This window comes from Lissotriton vulgaris, chromosome 7 (assembly GCF_964263255.1).
Source record: "Lissotriton vulgaris chromosome 7, aLisVul1.2, whole genome shotgun sequence".
Taxonomy (NCBI): Eukaryota; Metazoa; Chordata; class Amphibia; order Caudata; family Salamandridae; genus Lissotriton; species Lissotriton vulgaris.
Window position 1 is genome coordinate 1,732,844,824 of NC_141695.1, and position 26,876 is coordinate 1,732,871,699.

Below are 26,876 nucleotides of genomic sequence, written 5' to 3' on the forward strand. Positions count from 1 at the left end.
TATGTCTCCAGGAGACTTGGGCAGTCGAAGACGTCTACCTTGATGGGTATGCTGCCTATAATTGTCAAGCACAGCCATCCAACATGGGAAGAGCTAGCGGCGGGTTGGTGATATTGCTCTCTGTGAGGCTGCCGGTACAAGTGAAAATCCATCTGACTGTTGGTCTGCACTCGCAGCTGTTATGGTTGCAACACAGGGATGGGCGGAATGTCCTAATAATAAATCATTACAACAATGTTTTTAACCACTCAAACACTGTTATGGTTGAAGAACTTGATGCGGAGGTGGAGAGACTGTGTGGCCGTAGCAGAGTGCCTTTTGAAATTCTGTGGGGAGGCGATTTCAACATTCACATGTGTCCCTTTGCTGGCACGAGGGTGTGTGGGTATGGCGGGGAGGCTGGAGATGATCAGGCCCACTTTCTACATTCGGCCTATGGTGAATCTTTAAACACTCTCATGCTCAAATTGGATTTATGTATCATGTTACCTGGCGTAGACAGTGAGGGTAATTCGGTACCAACCTTTATTGGTAGGAACTGTGCGACGGTTATCGATTACCTCATCGTCTCCTCCAGTATTATGACTTTTTGTACCCCCCCTGTAATAGTTGACCTAGCCCTTAGTGACCACAATTGTTTAACAATGTATCTCTCTTTGTGGGGGGATAAGTCAAAGGTGTCGCATGGTACCGTGACAGACGTTGTTCCACACAGATTAAATGGCCCTAGAATTAAATGGGGTAGGCATAATGAGGAACGCCTACTAAGCACCATAGTGTCAGCCTGTTTAGATGAGGTAGAATGCTGTCTTGAACCCGATAAAGGTAGTGCCGATATATTAGTTAGTTTTGATACCATTAATAAAAATATCGCAAACATTTTAACTGGTACAAAACCTAAAGGCACTAGGACCACTAGTGGATGGTTCAACAAGGAATGCACTAAATCCCTACAAAAACTAAAAGCCGCCCTTAATTGCAAACCTAGGGATAAGGAAGCAGTTAGGGCTCTGAGGAGGGACTACACCACTCACCTGAAGGCCAGGAAACAGGAATTAAGGGAAGAGGCCTGGGACAACCTCACCATGGCCCTGGATCTTAAGGATGCTAAGCTCTTCTGGTCCACGGTCAACAGTCCTTTTCTTCAAAAGGATGAAGCCCCGGTATTGTCTGCCCAAGTGAGCGAAGAACAATGGGTTGCCCATTTTTCCAGCATTTTTAACCCCGACAGATTAGACGCAGGGGGTGACAGGGATGCTGTGGTTGCCCCCCCCTACCTCTTAACATCACAGTCACCGTGGTGGATACTGCCATCCGGTGTAGTAAGGGGGGGAAGGCACCGGGCCCCGATGGGGTACCCGTTGATCTCTATAAAGCTGAGGTATCCCTTTGGAGTCCACTGCTGACCAAGGTGTTTAATGCAGCAGCAATGACCCAAGCCCCTCAGGCCTGGGGGGAATCTATCATCATTCCTATTTATAAAAAAGGTGCGAGAGGAGAGGCAAAAAATTATCGCCCTATCTCGCTCCTTACTGCCTCCCTAAAAATTATGAGTAGGGTATTATTGAGCCGCTTGGAGGATTGGGTTGAAGAAAAGGGTGTCCTTGCGGACTCCCAGTTTGGTTTCCGAAAGGGGCTAGGCACAATAGAACAGTGCATAAACCTGGACCTCATCATAGGCAAATATACGCGTGCTATACTCGCTGTTTCTTTGCTTTGCTGACCTCTCCAGTGCTTTCGACCTGGTTGACCATGGTCTTCTGTGGTCAACCCTACTGGATATGGGTGCCCCACGGGAAATCATCTACTTCTTAGCCCAATTGTATAGGAACCTGTCGGCTAAGATACGTTACGGGCAATCAGGAGAGTGTTCCCCTAATATTCTGATTGGCTCTGGTATTAGGCAGGGATGTGTCCTTGCCCCTCTTCTTTTCTCCCTTTTTATTAACGCAATTGAGTCTGAACTACGTGCTGTCAATGCTGACGCACCGACCGCCGACGGCATACCCATTCCGGTATTGCTTTACGCTGATGACGCGGTCCTACTCTCGAGAACCCCTCTTGGGCTGCAGAAACTCATGGACAAATTTGTGGATTTTATCAACGGGAGAAAATTAAAAATTAACAATTCAAAAACCTTTATTATGGCCTGTGGCAAGAAAGTCAAAAATCTAAGACCTTTTACAGTTATGGATCAAACAGTACAAGTGGTTGACAAATTTTGCTATTTAGGCATCACTTTTAATAGTGGGGGGATGTGAGCGTCCGAAATGACCAATGTAAGAGCTAAAATGGCCAAGTGTTCCTTTGGCATATTTAAGTTTGCAACTAAGCTAGGCTCTAGGCGGATACCCGACATGCTGTACTTATATCGCCATAAATGTGTTGCCCTGGCCCTCTATGGTTCAGGTGTATGGGGCCATTGTAACCATTATATGCTCCAGGTGGAGGAAAACAAATTTGTTAAAAAGCTTTTATGCTTACCATCCTCTGCTTCAACCAAACTGATCCACCAGGAGGTTGGTCTGGAACATCTTTCTGATTTAATCAGCCTAAGACCACTTCTAGTATGGAGATCTATTTGGATTAAGGAGCAGACGGGGTTCACAAAAAAGATCATTCTTGACTGTCTCCACTTGGATAAATGTTCCCGTATCCCCTGGCTCAACTATATTATCCAGGTATTTAAGGATGTCTTCAATCTTTCTGTGTGTGATAACCCACCCTGTGTTATAGACATCCCTAAGAAAGAGCTCAAACATGTATTCCTGAGGGCTGGTACTGTAAAGCGTATTGCTGCTACCTCTCAGTATTCTACACATGTTTTCTACGATAGGTACAACATGTTAGAATCGGGATTCGCAGGATACCTTAGAATGGTCACCATTCGTTCCCACCAATATGTATTGACAAGATTGTGGATGGGGACTGTTCACTTGCTTGTTGCGTATCCACACATCAAGACCCACACCGTTGCCCCCTGTCCATGTGACGGGATTACAAAGCAAAGCCCGGAGCACTTTTTATTGTTATGCCCTTTTTATCTTCATCTCCGTAAACTATATTTGAAACCACTTTTTAAAAAGTACAATGTATCCACAATCGAATCTGCTATGAGGCTCTTATTTGGACTTGATTCGCAGGACATTTGCTTTTTTACTGCTGTATTCATTTTAAAGTCTGTACACTTGAGGAATAATATGTCCCTTGATACATGATTATTCTAAATCAGTTGTATTTATATGTATTTTATCGATTTATGTATGTATGTACTTTTATGATTATTATCAACAAATGATCGAATAAAGTTTTTGAATTGAATGGATAGTAGTATGCAGGCTTGTGTATATCTGTTTATATATCTGTATGTGTGTGTCTGTGTGTGTTGTGTTTCACAGAGAGTTTTGCATATGTGTGTATGTTTCTGGTTACATGTGTCAGTGTGTATGTGTTTTTTGATTGGGACTGTATATGTGTGCATTTCTTTGTGTAGTTTTGTGAGTTTTGTTTATTGTTTTTGCAAGGATATCCATGTGCATGAGTATGAATGTGCAGCATACAAGGATCTTTGTCCAGACTGTTGTGAGTGAATAATAAAATGAGACGAAAGCATAAAATGAAAACAGATTATGTGGGATAGGTATTCTTGGAGACAGACACCATTTTCCGTCTCTAAAACTGTCACTGTCTCTTGGCAGCTTCAGTCACTGTCTCTTGGCAGCTTCAGTCAGTGAGACTGTGCTCTTCAAACTATCCTCTCTAAGACATGTCTTTGTAAATGTTGTGGTCAGAGAAGGCCTGCAATGCAAAAGAAAAGAAGAGACACATGCACACCAGAACTGCTCACAACTGAGGTTTATTTAGTCAGGAGGCATTACAAAAATAACCATACAGGAATCCAAACCCTGATCGTTGACTTGCATTGCAGATTGTAGTAAAGCGAAAACAAAAATGAATACTTAATTATTACATTAGTTATCTTCGCTACCTTCACCATAGTTGTAGGATGTTTAGAAATCGATGATTTGTGTGAATTGACAAGGCTTAAAATAAGATGATAGAAACACTGTACCAGTTTAAGCTGCAGTATGATGGAAGTAAATATTACAAAGAAAATCAAAAAAAGTTACTTCAAATTCAGTGCTGACAATGAACCTGCACATAAATATATCTGAATCATTGAAACTTTGAGGAAACATGATGACAGTGAGTATCAAGTCCAAATATGGCATTGATTGTGATTCAGGTGAGGTTAAATGTATGGCCATCCCACTAAAGGAGGAACACCCTTGATGGCTAGGAAGAAGGGATGGGTACATAGCCACAGTCTCCTGACTAAGGTTGATTTTTGAAGCAATGTCTGGGTACAAGGCACCTATAAATGAAAGGATCCCTCTCAGGCATCTCACTTTAAAGGAAAATACAGTCCCTGAAAAAAGAGCAAACCAATGTCAAGGCATGTGCGCTAAGGTGAAGATAGTGCGGTTCCCACTGCGATCAAGCTACGGGAAGGCTCTGCACATCAATAGTGGTTTCTGTACCAGATTGACATCGGTATGTTCCGGTTTCGATACGAGTTGTGCCGCCCTGGACGATTTTCAGCTCAACCGGCACTGTAATTGTAACCTCCTTGCACATGAAACTGACAGTCACATTCGACCGTGGTGGAGCCTTCACCGGCATGCTCAACTCTGTCTTTTTCCTCATGGTGGATGACTCAGTCTGCCCTTTCTTCACTGTGAAGGTGTTGGACAGCTCTGTATTAATATCGACCACTCCTTTCAGGGTAAATGAGGTACCCACCGTGAGTGTTGTCGAATTGCTGAATTCAAAGCTATGGGAGACAAATTTTTCAAACTCTTTGGAAGAAGTAGCAGTGAACTGCTGCTCAACGCTTGATTGGTTTTTGTAATGATACTGATCTATCTGAACATTCCTTTCACTCTCTACCCTTTTCTTGTCCCACAGAATCGTCGCTGTCACAGAGGACTTTCCACCACGCAGAGGATACACATGGGAGACTTGATCATTGAAACCAATAGTACAGTAATTCGCCAAATATTCACCAGCCCTGGCTACAATGCACCTTCCACCTCTATTTATATGCTCGTATAGAGCCCAGGCTCCACTCTGGACTCTGTGGGAGGATATATTATCATGCATGCCTCCAAACGCGAGATTGGACTCCGCAGTCAGCACTAACGCCTTACCCCCTCCATTGATATGCTCATAGACTGTGATCTGTGGATTGCTCAGGTCATCAGTGATCAGCCTAAGAGAGGTTGCCCCATCATTCATGCTAACTTGTGCATATTCTCCCTCCTCTAGGGGTACGGCTTGTCCCTGATAGTGCAGATGCTCGTACAGGACCCAGGGCTGGCCGACGATCTTCACCGATGAGATGCAGTCATTGAAGTTTTCATTTACCAGATTTGGAACATCTGAAGTAAATATCTTATACATTCCTTGGAAGTTAGCATGTTCATAGACAGTGATTGTGTTCATGGTCGTAAGCTTCAGAATTTGAAACGTGTGCTCTTCTTTGACCCTGTAACAAGGAACAAAAGAAACACAGTAGAGAAAGATCAAGTAAGATTTTGCGCAAATTCACAGCACTGATTCTTCTCCATGCAAAGAAAAGATTTTATCACCAAAATTGTTACATTCTGAGCCTGTGTTTTTAAAATGGTTTTCCAAACTAAGAGCTTTGTTTACCAATAATTTAGAGGTACCACAGATAAAGCAGTTTGCTCCGGCACATTTTCAGGGTTTATTAATCTTGTAGCTAGCCCATACATAATGGTGTGAGTAAATCACCTTATGAACCAGAAACATTGGGCCCGATTCACAGAACTAACTTAAAACAAAATCCTAAACTTACTATTTTGGTATTCACAGAAGTTAGGATTTTGTCTTAAGTTTGTTTTAAGACAAACTTAAGACAGACTTAAGACAAAATCCTAACTCAAGTCTGTCTTAAGTCTGTCTTAAGTTTGTCTTAAGACAAACGTAAGACAAAATCTTAACTTCTGTGAATACCAAAAGTAGTAAGTTTAGGATTTTGTCTTAAGTTAGTTCTGTGAATCGGGCCCATTGTCCTGTTCCACTTTAACAGCAAAGATGTTGACTCTTACTCATGATAGAAACAGAGTAGAGGTCAATATCAATTCCCTCTGCAGTAAATCTACTGATACAAGTTACACAAAAGAAAATCATTTTAAATAAAAAATTCTCTATGTTTCTCTCTTTCCTCACATAACACAGCATTAACTATGAACTAACACTGGAGAACAAACGTAGGGAGTTGTTCACTATTCAAGAAAAGTATGTGAGATGGAAAGTGGACACATTTTCAACTTTGAAAAACAAGTAAATCAATCTTGGGTTGGCAAAGAATATTTGCAAATAAATGTAATTATATTAGTAGACAGACCCAAGGCACCTGCAGAGTAGAATCTAGCCCAAGCGAAGGCAAAACCTGATTCAGGTATTTTAGTCAAATTTTACCTGATGTTCTGTCTGAGAAAAACTGTGTTTTCAAAACTGGAGGGATTCTAGACGTCATTGGCACACTAATTTCCCATAGGATGTGTAGGATCAGATGTCACTCTTGCGGTATCACTGTGCCATCCTTCTCCTAATTTAATCACGTCTGACTGTCTCCTAATATGTTTTTCTGCTCAGGAGTCTTGTGACCTGCTTTTCTGTCATTTGCCCAAATGATTTTGATATTGTGTTCCTATGCAGAGTACTTGACTCTGTGTGGATGAAGTTTCACCCTAGGTTTACCTTACACAGAGAGAGAATACTATTCCCTCTGCCAGGCCCTCAAATAACTGTAGCCAATGGCAACCAAATACTTCATTGGGTTTCAGAATGTTCTGTCTGTAACTTAATTTGAAGGATGACCTTGAGGAGCACAGACACCTGGAACAATATCTCACATACTCCCATACTATTGCCATTTTTTCATGCTAGTGGGCATTGTAGGCTGATTGTAGTTAGTGTTATTGCACAACTATAATACATTGGCTTTAACAATTGCTTTTTACCATTAGTGGATTACACCTATGCTCTTCCTGAATGCAGGAACCTTGACCTATCACTTTGTTGCACACACACTACAACTGGGTGGATCTCACAGATGCTAATTGGTGGCTTGGAGGAGCTGCACCTTTCAATGGGTTGCACTGAAACTGCCCAATAACACTTAATAACTAGGGAGTCTGGAGATCCGTGCCTTCTAGTTTGTTTGTGTCTGAGGGTCTAATTACAAGTGTGGTGGTCCTGGAGTGGGCTGCCACACCACCGCCCCGCTCTAGTACCGCCTGCCTGCTGGATTATTCATTTTTCGTGGTCTGGCAGGGGCATGGCGGTACTTTTTGAAGGCACCTATGTATGCCTTTGAAAAGGTACTGCCACAGGACCGCCGCAGCATGTTACGGCACGGCATGGACTGTGAAGTCCATGCCGTGCTGGAACCGGGGGTGCATGCATACAGGGAGGCCCATGCATGGGGCACGGGAAGCCCTGTAGGACCCCCTTTGTTTAATGACTGCCAATAGTATGAAGGAAGAGCCTCAGTGACAATGCTGGCCGTCCTGAAACATGTAATATGCATGGCAGTGCCGCAGCAGCACCGCTCACATATTATGAGCCCCCAATGCCAGGGGCCCACCAGGGATCACGGTTCCCTGGCAGTTGTGACAGTGCTATGACAGTCCGACTGCCAAAGTTGTAATACAGCGGTTGACCCGCCGATGTGGTGGTGGCTGAAAATCAACACCGTGCCCCAGCGAGTCCAGTGGTCCTCGGACTGCCAGACTCATATTAAGGCCCTAAGTCTCCCGTTCCGTATAGACTATTGTTAGCTTGCAGTTTGGGAAAATTGCCCCTTTTGAGCGTTGCACCTGCACCACTACTAGCTCACCTCATCAGCTATGACTAGCTAGTGATTTAGGGAAGCTGGACCTTCTAATCTGCATTGCCACTCTGCAGGTAATCAGCTCAAATTTTCAAAACGTTGCTGCCTGGGATCTCACTTTTCATAGTGGTAATTTCCTTACAACCATGCTTCTTATTGTAATGTTCCCTCCTCCCATTCTGTTCTACATCTTCACGTCATGCTTTGCACTATCCCTTTCTGGCAACAGGTTAACTCTCCTTTACCCCAACCCTCCTTACCTTACAAGTAACCCTCTTCCCTCATTACTACTCCCTGGATCTCCCCACTCCTCTCACGCTCTCCTCTCTTCTCAACTGCCCAGTCCTTTTCTCCCCTTGACCAACTCAGGATCATTCTTCTAATGCACTTGCCTCCTCTCGCGAAACGTTTTCTCCCACACTCTCGACACGCCTTCTTGCAACTTGCCTTACTCCTCCCTCAACCCTGCACCAGTCTAGAAACACTACCCAAAAGAAGCGGATTGTTCTCCACTTCACACCTCAAGTTCAGATTTTCTCTTCATCACTGAAGAATATTAGGCTGATTACATTATTCCTGCCTTTCATGAGTTTTACTCATCAGTCACACAGTCCTCATGTGAAATTGACCTTCTATGAAGCCAAGCAGAAAAGCTGTAGTCATCCTTAAGAAGTCCTTATCCACCTCCAGCTACTTAGAGTGTTCATCCAAAGAATGCAAAGCTTTACTCATCAATGGTCTACCTTCTCCAACCAGTGCTTTTGGATTTCTATTGAGTTACACACTGCCTCTGAACAATCCAGCCTTCTTTGGCACCATTGCAGATGTCACCACTTTTACATCCGGAAGTCTAGAATATCTGGTCTGACAAACAATACTGTACCCACATCCGCTGATGGTTAGGAACTTAGCTTGGACAACATCCACCTGACCTCAATAACCGCCTGACCTACCTCAGAAACCGCCTGATCTACCTCAACCGCCTGACCTTCTACGCGCCCACCCGCCAGCTACGATCGTCCAGCCTCGCCCTCGCCGCCGTATCACGCATCCGCAAAGCCACCGCCGGGGGAAGTTCCTTCTCCTACCTGGCAGCCAAGACATGGAACTCCCTCCCGATCCACCTTCGGCTGACCCAGGATCATCTCTCCTTCAGGAAGCTCCTCAAGACTTGGCTCTTCGAGCAGTAATGAACCCCTCCCCCCCCAGCGCCTTGAGACCCTCCCGGGTGAGTAGCGCGCTATACAAATGTCCATGATTGATTGATTGATTGATTGATCTTTAATGTTACTCACATACAGCTGTTAACATCCCAGCCAAAATCTTTCTTCCACTGGGACACATCACCATCATAGCAAATCGTTCCATCACCTTAAGTGACAACCACAGCCTTCACTTTAAATACAAAATGTGTTCTATGACTATCACTTCACACAAGCAGTGATTGGCTGAACCTCACCTCCCTTCAGTCAGAGCCAATGAATTTGATGAACTTTGCTAAGCCTGGTTCACCTGAAGAAAATCCTCCTCTCTGCCTCTTCTGCCTTCCCTGTGAGAGTCTTTATCAATAAACTCATCTGGCAGGATCTTCAGTGATCTCAAGGCCCACTACATTAAACTGACCAGTTTCTGACCAGTCTCTAGTGTATGTTTCTTGGTAAGCTCATCAAAGCTTTTGTCCTCTAGTGAGACTTCGGCAGTCAGCATGGAAGCCATGGCCCTTTGAACCCATCTTATACATCAGTGGACACCACTGTAAACAAATGGAGTGCTTCTGCTGGCTTCACTTCGGTATTTAACATGGTGTACCACACACCCTCCTTCATGCAGGTCTGACCTCCAGATTTATGACATCATCCTAGACAGCATTCCTTCAGACCTCACCAAAAGGTACATCATCATCAACACACAAGCAATGACAAATCTCAGTCATTGGAGCTCCACATTAGTGCATGTGCCAGAAGCATCTTCTTCATGTCTCAGTGTTTTTCCCCATTGACCTTCATTCTTGAAATTAAAATTCACTTATCGTCTCAGACAAGGATTCATCAGTTGTAAAAAGTTTACAATTAATGGACCATTATTTTTGTTAACAATATTTAGACATTGATATTTATTTCAAGACATTTATGTTTTTACTTATAATCTGACATACAACCCATCATTTGAACGTCACCAGCATAGTTTTTTTAATTGATTCTTAGGTTAAACAGTAGCTGGTGGAGAGTCTGAAAGTGGTTATTAAAGAGAGTTGGGCACAGACATGATCCTGGAGGCACCAGTATTGGACCTTTACAAGTTTAGTTGATTCCTGTCCCACTCCAACTACAACCTTACTTTCAGGGTGGAAAGACTTCAACCAATTTAGCTACAATACTACTGACACCCAGCAATTCTCACCAGTATTATGAGGTTGACAAGCAAGTCACAAATCCTCCTAAAAATCCAGCAATATCAAGCATGCGCTATCTCAGGAATCTACAGTGTTTAAAATAGAAGAGTTTACATAATGAAAGCAGTCCTTGTAAAAGCTTTGGAACCTGGAACTTGGCTAGCATTCCTGCCGATGCATGTTAGCATGGTGACTGACCTATGGTGTCTGACCTGCACTATGAGGTGCTTTCAATGTAAGATTCTAAGGCTGTCTGGAGGGTGCTGCAGTATTTAATAAACTAGGAAAGATGTGATTGAGAGGGCAGATCCTTCGAACTGGCGACCCCGATTCATAGGGCCCGATTCACAGAACTAACTAAAGGCAAAATCCTAAACTTACTACTTTTGGTATTCACAGAAGTAGGATTTTGTCTTAAGTTTGTCTTAAGACAAACTGAAGACAGACTTAAGTTAGGATTTTGTCTTACGTCTGTCTTAAGTTTGTATTAAGACAAACTTAAGACAAAATCCTAACTTCTGTGAATTCCAAAAGTAGTAAGTTTAGGACTTTGTCTTAAGTTCGTTCTGTGAATCGGGCCAATAGCCTTTAACTTACACTGCAGTTCTGCCAGCTACATCTCAATAAACCAGGCCATCAGACAAACCTAGAGCATGGGGTACAGTCAGGAACCATCTCACCCTGGGTCATCTGGGTAAGGTAGTGCCAGGCATCCAGCCTAATGTACATAAATGGCATCCGCAGTGCAGTGTTAGAGTGTAATCCATTTCTAATAGTGAGTTCATTAACAATGTGAAGCAAAGCTTTGCACCTGAAGGGCTGCCCACACATGAAACAAGAAGCAACAAATCATGCAACTGGAAAAAAAAACAAAATAACCATCCTTTGGCAATCAAATCATAAAGTAAAAGAATTATTGCTGTACAACAACATTATCTCAGTTGAGATCTGGAAGATTGAACAACACTTTCTCTCAAGTCTCACCAGAGCTGGTCCTCTAGTGAGACTTAGGCAGTCAGCATGGAAGCCAGGGCCCTTTTAGTCCTCATCACTCCCTGAGTATTTGCTAATAGGGGACCTATGACACAAGGACCTAAAGCTATCACGCTTACCTCTCCACAAGATGGTTTGCAAATGACTTAAGTGGCTTCCAGAGGACCCCTGCTGGCTCTTACACCGGACAGCTGACAATGATGGCTGGATCTATAAGGAGAAGAAAAACAATGTAAACAATTTAAAATGTTAAGATAGTATATGGATGGCGCATATATTAAATAAACAGTCTTTTGGAAGAAGGCCTCAGGTCCTGCTGCCAGTTTTAGAATGTTTATGAGGGAATCAGAACGTTTTTCACTGCATTGAGACTAGTGTAAAGGGCATTAAATGCAATAGAAGTAACTATGTCACATTAATTTGGCAAAACAGTTCAGAAAAAAATGAGACATCGCAAATGTGTTTTGTTGTACAGAGAGTGCTCATGTCTTATGTCAAGATCAGTAGTGAACAGCAAAGTGATGGTGGGATGCTTGAATTAATTATAGTCACTTGCAATGATTCTGGCTATACGCATTCCAAAAGTTTATGCACAATGTGCTACCTCAGTCTAGACCAACCCACATGCAAATCGGCCTTCATCCCACTCTACTAAGAACAGTTCAACCTGAACTGCCAAGCCAGGTCCTCTCAAAATGAAAACAAAAGCAATCCAAGAACGGTTTCAACCTAGTTGGTTCTCTTCAGTGAGTTATAGCTTGCTTCCAGTAGGACAGTGAGTTTGGGACACCCGTTTGGTCATACTTAATGCACTTTGGGCCTGGTTATGAGAGGCAACAAATCATATGTGTGTAAATCAGTGTATAGAAAATGTTACATAAAGCAAAGGAGACACCAAGGTGTAGGATTTACATGTCTTCCATCCAGATAAGCACTTTTTAAAAGGGGTTGGTCTGGAGTGGAAAAAATCCAGGATTCAGAACATCACACAGAGGTTAAGCTTACTTTAATAACAATCATTTATTTCTACCCTAACAAAACCTTTTTTAGCAACATCAGGATAATAAAAGACTGGGAAAAACATAACTTTCTAACCTGTACCAGGCAATTTGCATTCAACTCTTTGATGGCAGTTCACAACTCAATGTGTTAGAATATGATTGTGACTGATGAACTGCACAATAACAAAACAACCTCTGTAACAAAAGCTTTAAACCATTGAGCTATGCACATAAAATGTTCTTCCTTGATATGTAGGGTACATGTTTTTTGCAGCAGGCACATTAACCCTGTGTGCTACCTTAGATGCGTCCTCCCATCTCTCTCTAGCAGGTATGTTAATCACCAGAATCATCTTTACAGTTTCTATTGTTGCCTGGCAATTGCTGGTTATAGTAGGAACTTTTCCGTGTGTTAAAACCTCTGCGCTGCTGCAAAACCGGCCCTTACTAACAAAACCAGTTGCCTACCCTTTCAGTCTCCTGAGGAAATGCCTGATGCCCAGTATTGCCAGTTCGGCCTTGGATGAGATCACAATCCCACAAGAGAAGCAAACAAACAGGAGCCTCGCACTGACCCAACTGTCCAGTTATACAATTATTTTTTTACCCCAAATTTCCCAAAAGTTACAGAATGGATTCACACCATAGCCTCTCTGTTCCTTCCAACACATCTCACATGATAAATTTATGGACCTGGTCAAGCAAGCAGGCCTGCCAGCAGCCCTTCTGACCCGTGTCCCCCACAAACTTTCAAGACAATTCTTGTAACAACCTCTGATGCCACTCCAGTAAGAAGAATCATCAATGATTCCTTAACTACTGGAATATTTCCAGAAAAACTCAAAAAGTCACAATTCATTGAAGAGAATGACATACTTTCAGACTTCCAAACAGGAATCCATCCGGGAAAAGGCATTGAATCTGACCTCCTTGCCATCTGGGATCACCTGAAGAATACAGTAGACCGCAACGGGGTTGCTGCGCTACTCCTCTTGAACCTCTCGACTGCTTTTGACACAGTTGACCATGACACTCTGAAACAAAGCCTCTATGAAGCCGGGGAACTGTTCCAGACTAGATCGCGTCCTACCGTCGAAACAGAATTAATGTCATCCATACTCCACCTTTCTCTTCCAAACCATCTCGCCCATGCTTTTCAACATCTACATGAAGTCTTTACCGGCACTGATCAATACATTTCACCTCACGTGCTATAACTATGCAGATGACAAGCAAATACTCCTGCAACTGGAATGCCCCAAAGACATTTGAAAAATCCCTAATTTTCAGTTGTCTCAGAGCCGTGGATCAGTGGATGACTTGGAGCCATCTCAAATTGAATGCTTTCAAAAAGGAAATACTCACGTGTGGCGATTGGAAACATTATGACCCGTTTGCTCCCTGGCCTGATGAACTGGGATCACTGCATAAAGTATCGAAGGAAGTAAGAAACCTCAGAATGCCCACGGACTCCCAGCAAGCAAGATCAAGCATGTCACTATAAAAATGCTGCAACACATTTATCCTCATTTGGGATTTCCACACAAGGTCCAAGCTACCATCTCCCTCGTTCTGTCCAAAGTCGATTACGTCAATAGCCACTACCACAGATCACCTTTAACAACCATGAAAAGACTACAACGTATTCAGAACGCGGCTGCCAGTCTACTCTTGCATATCAAACCACAAGGCCACATCTCAACTGCCTTGAAGGCCCTGTGTTGGTCACCAGTTGCCAGAAGATCCACGTTCAAGCTACTTTGTATCACCCACAAAGCAATACCATGGAATAGGACCGCTCTTCATCATGAATAAAATCACCAAACACATTCAACAAAGGAACCTCCGCTCTAAAGGGGCGTCTCGCATCAAAATCCCACCATATAAGAAAAAAAACATGGGTGACACATCCTTCTCTGTTCAAGCAGCCAAACTATGAAACTCTTTTACCCCAACATAAGAACCACTGACAACCACCTTATCTTCAAGAATTAGCTCTTGCCCTCATAAGCACCATACGCAAATAGAAATTCACAGCATATCCCGCCATATATAAGCATTTATTTTTGCTATAGATATGTACCTATCTTTGTGTATTGCTTTGTATAAACATGTAGAATGATTATGTTGTAAAAAAAATCATCTTTGGTCTACATGTACTGTTCTTGCTTCCATTGTGCATCTATGTACCTTCCATGTACTTGGATCTGTGTGTTTGGTACTTTTCTCCTAAAAAAGCATATCCAATGCACTACCCTATTTCTCATTCTGTACCTCTATCAATATCTTTAATCAACATATAATTACCTCCTTTAGGCATCTATATCCTTTCCATGTACTTATGGATCTATATATTTATCACTTTCTTCTAATTTAGCATTTTCAATGCACTACCCTATTTCTCAGCCTATACTTCTCTCAATATATCTTCTAGCCCAACTTTCTGACTCATCTCAAACTTCTTTCTACAACTCTTTCCAATGCACTACCCTATATATCTATCGATATATCCTCTACATCACAAACAACTGGCTAATATTCACCACTCAAATTACTTTCATATGTCACCATACTAATTCAACACTAATCCTTTATGGGTTTCCGGAGTAGCGTGCTACTAGCCCAAAACAAAAAAAAAGCGCTTCAAAATCCCTTAAGGGGTAACAAGTGCTATTTAAAAACAAACCTTTTTTCTCTTCTATCCTTCTGCTATCCTTCCGAATCTAAATAACTGACTAAACCATCCACCACTTAACATTTCTTTCATGTATCACTATACTAATTCAACACTAATCCTCTATGGGTCCTAGAGTAGTGCGCTCACCGCTGAAAAAGCGCTTTGACTCCTTGTCAGGGGTAGTAAGCGCTATATAAATGCAATTACTATACAATACAATTACAAAATCACTAAAAGCACAATCTAGATTCCTGAGAAATTTGGTGAAATTTTATTCATCAGTATTTTCTGCACCCGTTGTCTAAAGAAGCCTATGGGAAATGCATGGGGATTTTAAGTTTTCAGACACCCCTTTTTTCTCAGCCCCTGTTACACAGATCACCCAAAACTTTCCAGGAAGGAGTTGAGGTGGGTGAACTATTATTAATACAAATATTTCTTTTACATTATACACATTTTTTATTACCGCGAAAATGAATAAATGAGTATAAATGTTAAAAAAACGTAATGTAAAATGAAAAGATAACATTTATACATAATAAAACCATAAGAAATATAAACAATTCAATAGCAAAAAAATAGAATAATAACATAGACAATAAATAAAATATTAAAAATGTAAACCTCCAAAAACACTTTTACAAAAAATACTATAAACATTAAAATACATTTAAAAAAAATAAAAAACCTGTAATATAAAATATTAAAAAGTAATGTTCTAAAATATATTTTTGCAATCTTATGAAATCTACTGAAGTCTAAGAATATTAAATATGCTATTCCCGCTATTTATGCAACAGAAGGGAAAGTGCTGGAATTAGGACGGGTTAGATTTACTATTTCTGCTCCAGTCAATGCAACAGCAGAGAATGGACCGAACTTCTAAAGGGTTATATTTATTTACTATTCCTACTACAAACAATGCAACAGAAGGAAAAATGTTCAACTGCAAAGCGGTTAATTTCACTATTCCTACTGCAGTCTAAACAAAAGTAGGGAGAGTACTTCACTGCAAAAACAAAACATTACATATACAAGTAACACTATGAATGTAGAAAAAATATTAAACTCAATATAAAAATTACCAATTAATATGAAAATACATATCTGCAAAGCAAAAATAAAAAAACAATTAATGAATTTACATAATTACTATTCAATAAAATAATTGTCATTCAATGTTTTATTAATTTCCCACCATATAACCCTACATTCCTAGCAGCCTGCAACTGAAATGTAACAAAAAAATAAACAGTACATCATTTACATATTTAAATTCAATTAAATAATTAACAATGAATTACTAACTGTTGAATAATCATTACTTAGGGCCTGATAAAGAGTTTGATGCTCTCACAGTGGGCTGTCACACAGGTGCCCGCTGCGAGACTGCCAAAACCGTAGTCTGACCACCTGCCAGATTACCAGTTGGATCCGGTGTGGGTGGTCCTGCTGAGGCGGTCCCATGGCTGTTCCTTTCTAAGGCTCAAAGCAGAGCCATAGAAAGGCAGCGGCATGGGAGAGCTGCAGCATGTTCCTGCACAGGAAGAAATGAACCTTGTCATGCATTTCTCCATGTGCAGGAACTGGGGGTGCCAACATCTCTGAACTCATCATCTCACAACAGTTGTACCTCCTGATCCTTACCGAAACTAGGCTCAATTACTTCTCTTCCTCAATGCTCGACATCTTAAGCCCTCCTGATTATGACATTATCAGATGTGATAGACTGGTTAAAATGGGAAGGGGCATTGCCTGCATTCATCTCTCTAGCCTCAATGTCAAACAGGCTCCAAAGGTGCTGATGTCCTCCTGTGAGCACCAAGTCACAGAAATCTGGAATAATGGCAAGATTGTCTGTGTGCTCCACACGATATATCATCCACCTAGTAACAATCTGCTCTTCATAGAGCAAATTATGAAGTCCATTTCCTCATGCGCGAACCTTTGCACTAGCCATATCTTCCTCTGGGATTTTAACCTTCACTGGAATGACACAAAGGATCTCCGAACATGCTCTTTTAAGGCTTTCCTCTCCGACCTCAACCTCATCCAGGCCTGCAATGGACCCACCCGCATTAAAGGCGCCACCCTGGACCTTATCATAGTTAGAGACAACTTTATACTTCTTGATAACATTATACCCTGTGATTGGTCGGATCATCACCAAATCTCCTTTCACATTTTGGAAAAGGTCCTACTTAGACATGGTCAACCGCTTAAAACCAAACAGCTGGTTCAAAATCTAAGAGACATCAACATCAATAATCTAACTACCATTAGCAAGAATCTGCCTCAACCTCCCCCTAAAATGTCTAACTTGGACGACCTTACGGATCACTACATAAATTCCATTGCATGTGTATTTGGCTCTATAGCTCCCAAGCAACTCAAAAAGATTCTGATCAAACAATCCAAACCCTGGTTTAATGGATCCCTAAATGAGGAACTTCACAAACTTCGGCTTTCTGAGAGACTATGGAGAAAATCTTCCTTCCCTTCAAGCCTCGATCAGTTAAGGAGGATGAGAAGCGCATAGAACAAACAGATTTGCTGTGCGCCATCAGATCACTTCAGGGTCCAGCTTGACAGCGCTAAAAACAGACCCAAGAAACTGTTTGAAATCGTCAAACAACAAGCTACTCATAGTACAAACCATATATCAGCACTCATGACCTCCTGCCCCAGTGAGGAGGACTTCTAAGGTCACTTTTCAGAGAAGGCAAGGAAAATTTAACTTGAACTGCAATGTGCCACACCAAACCGGCGGTCCTTGAGCTCCCCTGCATTTGGTGTACCTACGGCTAGGATTTTATTTTCCCAAGCCATAGTCTGCTCTCCTAAATACAATGCTTCTTGGAATTCTTTTCTGCTCAGGGATGATGCGGATATTGCACTTTCTCTGGCTTCTCTAAAACCCTCTAACCACTTCAGCGATCCTCTTCCCGCTAAGCTTCTCAAAGATCTCAATTTAACCATTCTTCCACTGTGGACCCGGATCATTTAAGAATCTCTCTTACAGGGGATGATTCCTGACTGCCTCAAGATAGGGCAAGTCACTCCCCTCCCAAGAAATCGAATTCCCACTTAGCAGATCCCAATAATTTCCGTCCGGCCACCAACATCATGAAGTTAGCGACATTTCTCAAGAAATGCATCCACACACAGCACTACAACCACATTGAGAAATTTCAACTCCTTGACCTTTACGAGCCAGATTTCAGAGCAGGGCACAGTACTGAAATGCAACTAACTCACATTGTTGATGACGTCTTGAGATCTCTTGATCAAAATGGCCCTTGTTTTCTAATCCTTCTTGAGGTGTCCTCAGCATTTGACACTAATAAACATGAAAACTCGGTTGCTATTCTTCAACATAGGATGGGGTTATTGGGCCCTGTCTTAAATTAGTTTGCTTCTTTCTTGCATAACCGTACCCCAACAATCAATGGTAACCAATCACTTGCTGTCAGTACCCCAGTCACTATTAGAGTACCTCAAGCTTCTATACTGTCACCAACCCTCTTTATCCTTTTCATGGAACCTCTTTCCAATATTCTGAACGGCTCTAGAATTCAATACCATATATATGCTGATGACACCCAAAAGTATTTAAGGATCTTCTCTCCTGATGACATAAAATCTCTAAATGATGCACTTCCAAAAACTCAACATTGGCTAACACATAATCATCTGTTGTTAAATACCCTCAAAACAGAATTCCTTCTGATTTCCCTCCCGCAACCATTCTGATCCTACCTAAGACTGGAGTAAACAATTCTCTGCACTCAACTGCAGCCCTCATGTGGTTGACTCTGCTAGATCTTCAGGCATCACCCTGGACAAATATCTAAATATGCAAGCTCACATTAGTGCCACTATTATGGGTGCCAATCATCAGCTCAGCACCCTAAGAAAAATTAAGCCATTCGTTCCTCCTGAGGACATCCAGTCACCACTCCAATCCCTACTTATCTCACGCTTGGAATATTGTTTGGTGACCCTAATTGGCCTTCCAAAATCTAGATTGGATCCGCTTAGAGCCACTCTTAACGCGTCACTGGCTCCAGAAAACATGACAATATCACTCCAGACTTAATTCAGCTTAACTGGCTATCCCTTGAAGCATGGATTTGTTTCAAGATAGCTTGCCTGATGCACAGAGCTATTCATTACAACACCCGTGTCTACCTAGCAAAAAAACTTGAGCTATCAGGCTCGAGTCAGAACCTAAGAAGCTCTAATACTCTACTTTTGAAACCACACAAATTCAATAAGAAAAGAACATACAATCGTCCTTTCTCTCGTCTTGCTCCAAGAATTTGGAACGCTCTTCCTCCCAAGATCAGATCCAACCCATCGACTACCTCATTTAAGAAACATGTCAAGTGGCTACTACTGAATAACCATCTACAGCAATAGCCCTTATGCCATCTTTAATCCACTTCCATCGGAAGCTTGAGTCTTTTAACCTGTCGCTCAAAATTTGTTATGTTTCTCTTCACCGGTTCTTTTTGATGTACTAACTGCTGCAACTTTTTTTAGGTACTTCTGGTGTTCTATTTTGTACTGTCACCATGTTTTTAACCCCTTGCCATGTACCCTACTTTTTATAGTGCTCTGATACCCTTTTTGGGTCATGTTCGTGCTTTATAAAACTTTCAAATAAATAAATGGAGGTTGGACCGCCACCAAGGTGGTACGCGGATCATCACTACAGATCACCACCACAGACGTCCAAACTAATAATCGGAGCTTTAAATAACTACACGGCCTAGAACCCAAAAATCTTGCAGCCCGCAACCAAAATATAATTCAATTAAAGAATTATTCCATCATTTAAATATTTAAAACTCAAATAAATATTATACAAATACAAGTTAATAGTTAATTAATTATTGCCTAATAAACTTCCCACCCTATACCCCTACAAAGTTAGCGTCCCACACCTAAATTTTCAGTGAAATTAATCAGTATTCCATATTTTCCGTAATTAAAAATGCATTAAATATATTATTAACATATATTAGTAAATTGTTCATTATTTATTACTTAATTAACTTCCCATCCTATTCCCTTACAAACCTAGCAACCAACAACTAAATTGTAAGTAAAATAAGTATTCCATAAATTAAAAATCAATTAAATAATTAATTGTATTGTATTGTATTGTAAGGGGTGCTTGTAAAGCGCACTGACACCATGGGTTTCCTGGCGCTGGTTGGAAGTAAAGAGGACAGAGAGACTAGCCAGATTGGGGGAAAAGCCAGGTTTTTAAAGACTTACGAAAGAGGGACAAAGAGTTGGAGGTTTTGAGAGATAGAGGAAAAGAGTTCCATAGCTTGGGGGCCAGGTGAGCAAATCTCCGGCCTCCAGATCTGCAGAGCTTATAAGAGGGGACGGTCAAGAAATGAAGGTGAGCGGATCTCAGATCCCGGGATGGGCGGTAGGGAATGATAAGAGATTTTACAAAAGCGGGGCAGGCCCCAGCTAACGACTTAAAGATGATACAGCCGATCTTGAAGGCTACCCTTGAGGAGACAGGGAGCCAGTGAAGTTTGGTAAGAAGGGGCCTGGCGGAATGCCACTTCGGAATCCCTAGGGCCAGTCTCGCCGCTTGATTTTGAACCGCTTGCAGTCTAGCCATCGATGTTTTAGGCAGACCGTGGTAGATTGCGTTAGAAAAATCTAAGCGGGAGAGGACGAGGGCCATGATGACTCGCAGGAGGGCATCAGGTGTAAGGAGGTATGCCACTTTCCTGATCCTGCGCAGCTGGTAGATGCAGGACGAGACCACCGTCCCCACTTGCGGCCCAAGGGATAAGCCGGAGTCGATTGTGACCCCCAGACTCTTCACCGAGGTCACCGGTGTGGGGGAGGGACCAAGTTCCGCCGGCCAGAATTGTGGCCCCCAGAAGGTGGCGCTCCTGCCAGGAAGAAGGAGCTCCGTCTTACCGGGGTTCAATTTTAGCTGGTTGTGGCCCATCCAATGAAGGATGTGGGACATGACTGCCTGAAAGTTGGGAATAGCAAAGGGAGAGTTAAGAGAAAAGATGAGTTGTAGGTCGTCCGCATAATTAAACACGGTGACGTCCCACTGCCTCAGTGAAAAGAGAAGGGGGCGAAGATAAAGATTGAAAAGAAAAGGGGATAGAGAAGAACCCTGGGGGACCCCACAGGGCGAATGCTCCCTGGGAGCCCTAAAAGTGCCCAGACTAAGGGTCTGAGACCTGCCGGTCAAAAAGGATTTGACCCAGGCCAACGCCAGGCCTTGGATGCCAGCCTGCTCGACACGGTGGAGAAGGATGTTATGATCCACCGTGTCGAAGGCGGCTGACAGATCTAATAATACCAAGGCCTGGGGGGTACCCTTGTCGACACCGTCTCTCAAGGCATCCAGCACGGCCAAGATCACTGTCTCCGTAGAGTGGCCGGGTCTGAAGCCAGCTTGGTTGGCCTCGAGGAAGTTGGAACTCTCGATAAACTGAGAGAGACAGGTGGTGACGTGGGCTTCCAGGATTTTAGAAAAGAAAGGTAGGAGAGAGATAGGGCGGTAATTTGCCGGGACGGCAGGGTCAGCCCCTGGCTTCTTCAGAAGGGGCACCAACACAGCCTCCTTGAAGGCGCCAGGCACCGTGCCGGAGGAGAGAGAGGAGTTTAACAGAGGGAGGATGCCGTCGGGTAGAGAATGGCAGATGTCCCGGAGTACGGAGGGGGGGAAGCAGTCGTCTGGGGAACCAGACTTGATGCGAGTGGCGAGAGTGGCCAGAGAAGTAGAATCTAGAAGGGGAAGTTGTGTAAATGAGAAAGTGTTGTGGGGAGGGGAAACAGATCCAGCGCCAGGAGGAATGACTGGGATGGTGTCCCTAATCAATACAATTTTTTCAATGAAAAAGGTGCTAATGGTATTGCATGCTTCCTGTGTGGGGGCCTGAGTTGGCAGCGTCCTAGGGTCGGAGGTAAATTCATTTAGAACTTTAAAGATTTCTTTCGACTGGCAGGGGGCAGATAGGATTTTCCCTGACGCGTAAGCTTTTTTTGCAGCGGCGATGGCCAGTTTGTACCTATTGCGGGCGGCCACATAGGCATCTCTGCTTAGAGAGCTGTAGTCTCTCCTCCACTTACGCTCAAGCTGTCGAAGTTCCAGGTGAAGGGTCTTAAGATGGGGGGTAAACCATTTGTGGGAGTTACTGTGCCGGGATTGGGGAAACCTAGTTAGGGGAGCAAAAATGTCGCTGGCTGACGTGAGCCAGTCTGCCACCGACCCATAAATATTATAGATTAATTGATAATTCGTTTTACTTAACTGTCTGCAAATAACATATAGCAACATAAATCAATATTACATACTTTACATATTAAATATCAATCATATAATAAAATAAAATGATATAACAAAATTCTAATTCAGTTCCCGCATTCTCTATCTACAAAACCAACAATCCGCTAAAACTCTATAAATCACTATTGAAAATTAAATAAAACATTAATACATAAAACATTCTAATTAACTTAAAACTGCTAGCTTATTTTGAAAAAATAATAACATTCATATAAACAATAGCAGCACATAAATGTAGTATATCAATTAAACACATCCAAATAATTTTACAACTATATATTTCACCACTATATTATTGAAAACTACAATAAAACATCAATATTATTAAAACGCTATTACATTCCTCAAAAATGATATTCTTGTCAATGATATTTGTGCATTGCAATATTTATATGTCAAGATATTTAGGGACATGGTAAGAGCGTCAGGGCTTGCTTGAGGTGCTTGCATTTTTGATTGGACTGATTCTTCAGTGGCCTGATAGTTTTAAACTTTAAATGACAGAATGACTGCGTATAAAAAGTAAGTCTGGCATCAGTAAAAAGCCACTGAAACACAAAAATGACAAGAAGTGATGATTATGGAGCTGGTCTCATGATGGATATGGGAGCTGACAGTGCAGACACATAACCCTCAACCTACACAGCTCTACAGTCAGTTGCATTGCATTAGACAAGGTACTGGAACAGAGGCTAGAACATAGGGTGACGTCAGAAAGCATCACATTGGGTGCCATGTGGGTACAGCACTGCTAGGCTGCCCACAGATGCAATACCGAGCAGCAAACCATGCCTCAGGCACCCAAAAACAAATGTAACCATCCTGTGCAAATGTGGGGTCGATGCAGTACATTGTGAGACTTGGGGCCCTATTACTATCTCAGCGGGATTGGGAGCGATTGACAAGTAGCTGGGGACCCACCCAGCAAATTAAGATGTGACCACCGTGTAGGCAGCCAGAATCATGGCTTTTTCCATTGCGGCTTGTGCTGTGGCCCAAAAGGGGCGGCAGAACACGCTGCAATGTTTTTAAACATCCATGCACTGTATGCCAGGAACAATATGGTGCATAGCACATGGGGTATGGAAGTTTGGAGAGGTACCACAGGTGTCCCCCAGGCCTCATAGCGGAGGGCCACGGGTGACGAGGGCCCTGCTAGGGGCCTTCAATGTCCCTTTCCCACAGCTTTTCCATGGCGGTAAGACCCCTATGGTAAGGCAGTTGGAAAGGAACATCGTATTCCCTATGGCAATGCCTGCACTGACACCACCCCTATTGTAGGGAATACAATCCGACTGACGGCCCGACTGGCTCCTTGAGCCCATCAGAAGCATCTGTTGGTCCCTCGGACCGATGCTGTCTAACTGACCGCATCATAATGCCGCAGTCGGACCACTCTGCTGAATGTCGGTTGGACCGCCACTGACGGCCTGTTGGTGGCAGTCTGACTGCTATACTAATGAGGCCCTCTGTCAATCAACATGGAAGCCTTGTTCCTTTTATCCCTGCTCCTCCCTGAGAGTTTGCTTCCTAATGAGAAACCTTTGGTGTAAAGTTTTTTGATTCAGTAATCTTTATTTCGGTTTAGAAAAAGCATAAAAGATACATAATAACATTCATACATTTTGAATATTAACACACAATTAAAAATGAGACATTACATTGGTGCTTCCTTGACCTTTAGTTCAGTCCATAGGCCTTGAAAATGTGTATACAAAACAATAAATAACACCTAATAATAAAAAGGGTAAACAATTATTATAAAAAGAGGCCGCCCAGTACCAGATGATTTTGTGGAGCATGGTCCTGTTTGACATTGCCATTCTAGACTACAATCTAATTGATCATTGCTACTCACATTTTATATAAAAAAGAATTATATATGTTCTCACAACATGTATCATGTAAGTATGAGAATCAGAAACAGTCTGCGGTGAGAGGAGGGAGGCAATTTCTCAGTTTTCTTCATCATTTTTTAAAAGAATCCAGTGTCTATGCTACATTGAGCGTAGGAATCGGGAGACTCCCAATACAATGTCAAGTCAAGTCAATAAATTTTTATAGCGCGCTACATACCCAGAGGGTCTCAAGGCGCTTGAGGAAGGGTGGGGAATTACTTGTCAAATATCCACGTTTTAAGTTGCTTTCCTAATGCTAGGTGGTTCTGAGTAAGGCGAAGATGAGTGGGAAGTGAGTTCCAGGTTTTAGCTGCCAGGTAGGAGAAGGATCTACCTCCCATGGTGGTTTTGTTGATGCGAGGTACAGTGGCAAGGGCTTGGTTGGAGGATCGTAGCTGGCGGGAGGGGGTGTAGAAGGACAGTCGTGTGTTGAGGCATTCGGGTCCGATTTCGTAGAGTGCTTTGTGTGCGTGGGTTAGGAGCCGGAAAGTAATCCTCTTATTGACGGGGAGCCAGTGGAGGTTTTTCAGGTGGCCAGAGATGTGTTCTTTACGCGGTATGTCTAATATGAGCCTGGCTGAAGCGTTCTGGATGCGTTGGAGTTTTTTCTGGATTTTTGCGGTGGTACCGGCGTAGAGGGTGTTTCCGTAGTCCAGTCGGCTCGTGACCAGAGCGTGAGTGACTGTTTTTCTAGTTTCGGTGGGGATCCAGCGAAATGTTTTTTTGAGCATGCGAAGAATGTTGAAGCAAGATGAAGAAACGGCGTTGACTTGTCTGTTCATCGAGAGTGAAGAATCCAGGATGACGCCCAGGTTGCGTGCGTGGTCCGTCGGGATAGGTGCTTTTCCAAGGGCCTCTGGCCACCAAGAGTCATCCCAGGCGGAGGGGGAGGTGCCTAGGATGATTTTTTCTGTTTTGTCTGAGTTCAGTTTCAGACGGCTGTGCTTCATCCATTCTGCTACTTCTTTCATTCCTTCATGCAGGTTGGTTTTGGCCATGTTCGGGTCTTTGGTGAGTGATAGGATCAGTTGAGTGTCGTCGGCGTAGGAGATGATGTTGAGGTTGTGTTGGCGTGCGATGGCCGCGAGGGGGCTCATGTATACGTTGAAGAGGGTGGGGCTGAGTGAGGACCCTTGGGGTACGCCGCAGATGACTTCAGTGGCCTCTGACTTGAATGGTGGGAGGCGGACTCTCTGGGTTCTTCCGGTGAGGAACGAGGTGATCCATTCCAGCGCATTTCCATGGATTCTGACGTTTCTGAGGCGTTGTAAAAGGGTGCTATGACAGACCATGTCGAAGGCTGCGGAGAGGTCGAGGAGGATGAGGGCGACTGTGTCTCCATTGTCCAGTAGAGTTCGAATGTCGTCTGTTGCTGCGATGAGGGCGGTTTCAGTGCTGTGCTTGGCTCGGAAGCCGGATTGTGAGGAGTCGAGGGATTTGTTGGTTTCGAGGAATGCGGCGAGCTGGTTGTTGACCGCTTTCTCGATGACTTTGGCCGGGAATGGAAGGAGTGAGATAGGGCGGTAGTTTTTGAGTTTGGTGGGGTCAGCTGTGGGTTTCTTCAGGAAGGCGCTGAGTTCGGCATGTTTCCAGCTTTCCGGGAAGGTTGCGGAGTTGAGGGAGCAGTTGATGACGTCTCGGAGGTGCGGTGCTATAATGGAGTCTGCTTTGTTAAAGATGTGGTGAGGGCATGGGTCTGTGGGGGATCCTGAGTGGATAGAGTTCATCAGACGGATGGTGTCCTCAGTGGAGATTGGCTTCCAGTCATTGAGGATGTTCAGGGGGGGTGGGGGTCCTGTAGGGGGTTGGGTGGGTTGGTCTTCGGGTCGGTTGTCGAAGCTGTTGTGGATGTCTGCAATTTTGTTGTGGAAGAATGAGGCTAGGGAGTCGCAGAGGGCTTGAGAGGGGGTGATGTCGTTGGAGTTGGCCGAGGGGTTGGTAAATTCCTTGACGATGTTGAATAATTCCTTGCTGTTGTGGGCGTTGTTATCTAGTCGGTCCTTGAGAGCGGCTTTCTTGGCATTCCGGATCAGTTGGTGGTGTATGCGGGTGGCGTTTTTGAAGGCGACCTTGGTGCTGGTGGTTGGGTCTTTTTTCCAGGTCTTCTCAAGGGAGCGGCAGAGTTTCTTGGATTTCTTAAGATCATCGTTGAACCAGGAGGCCTTCTTGCTGCCTAGTTTGATTTGTCGTTTTTTCAGTGGTGCTAAGATGTCGGCGCTGTTGGATAACCATTGGGTGAGGTTGGTGGCTGCTTGGTCTGGGTTTGAGGAGTGGGCTGGGGGGTTATGAAGAAGCGATGAGGAGATCTGGTCGATGGTGATTTTGTTCCAGTTTCTTTGCAGAGTGGGTTGGGGGTGGTTGTTGGAAGTGGGCTTGTTGTAGGTGAAGTGAACGCAGCTGTGGTCAGTCCAAAGGAGATCTGTGGTGTGGCTGAAGGAGACATGTTTGCTGGAGGTGAAGATAGGGTCGAGTGTGTGACCTGCGATGTGGGTGGAGGTGGTGACAAGTTGTTTAAGTCCGAGGTTGGCGAGGTTGTCCAAAAGGGTGGTGGTGTTGCGGTCGTTGTTCTTTTCAAGGTGAAAGTTGAGGTCTCCCAAAAGGATGTAATCCTTGGAGGGGAGCGCGTGTGGAGTGATGAAGTCCGCGATG

The 26,876-nt window shown here is 43.4% G+C and overlaps 1 pseudogene across 3 annotated transcripts in view; it reads right to left on the reverse strand.

The window, feature by feature from the left end:
* Positions 1-3,840: 3,840 nt before the first annotated feature.
* Positions 3,841-26,876, reverse strand: part of LOC147706490 (epidermal differentiation-specific protein pseudogene) — a 104,150-nt pseudogene continuing 81,114 nt past the window's right edge. For 2 of the 3 annotated variants that reach the window (XR_015297645.1, XR_015297644.1), the window contains exon 2: positions 3,841-5,548. The product of XR_015297645.1 is annotated as an epidermal differentiation-specific protein pseudogene, transcript variant X3 (transcript). Of the gene's footprint in view, positions 5,549-11,428; positions 11,520-26,876 lie in introns of all 3 variants that reach the window. The other variant, XR_015297643.1, reaches the window with a different exon arrangement.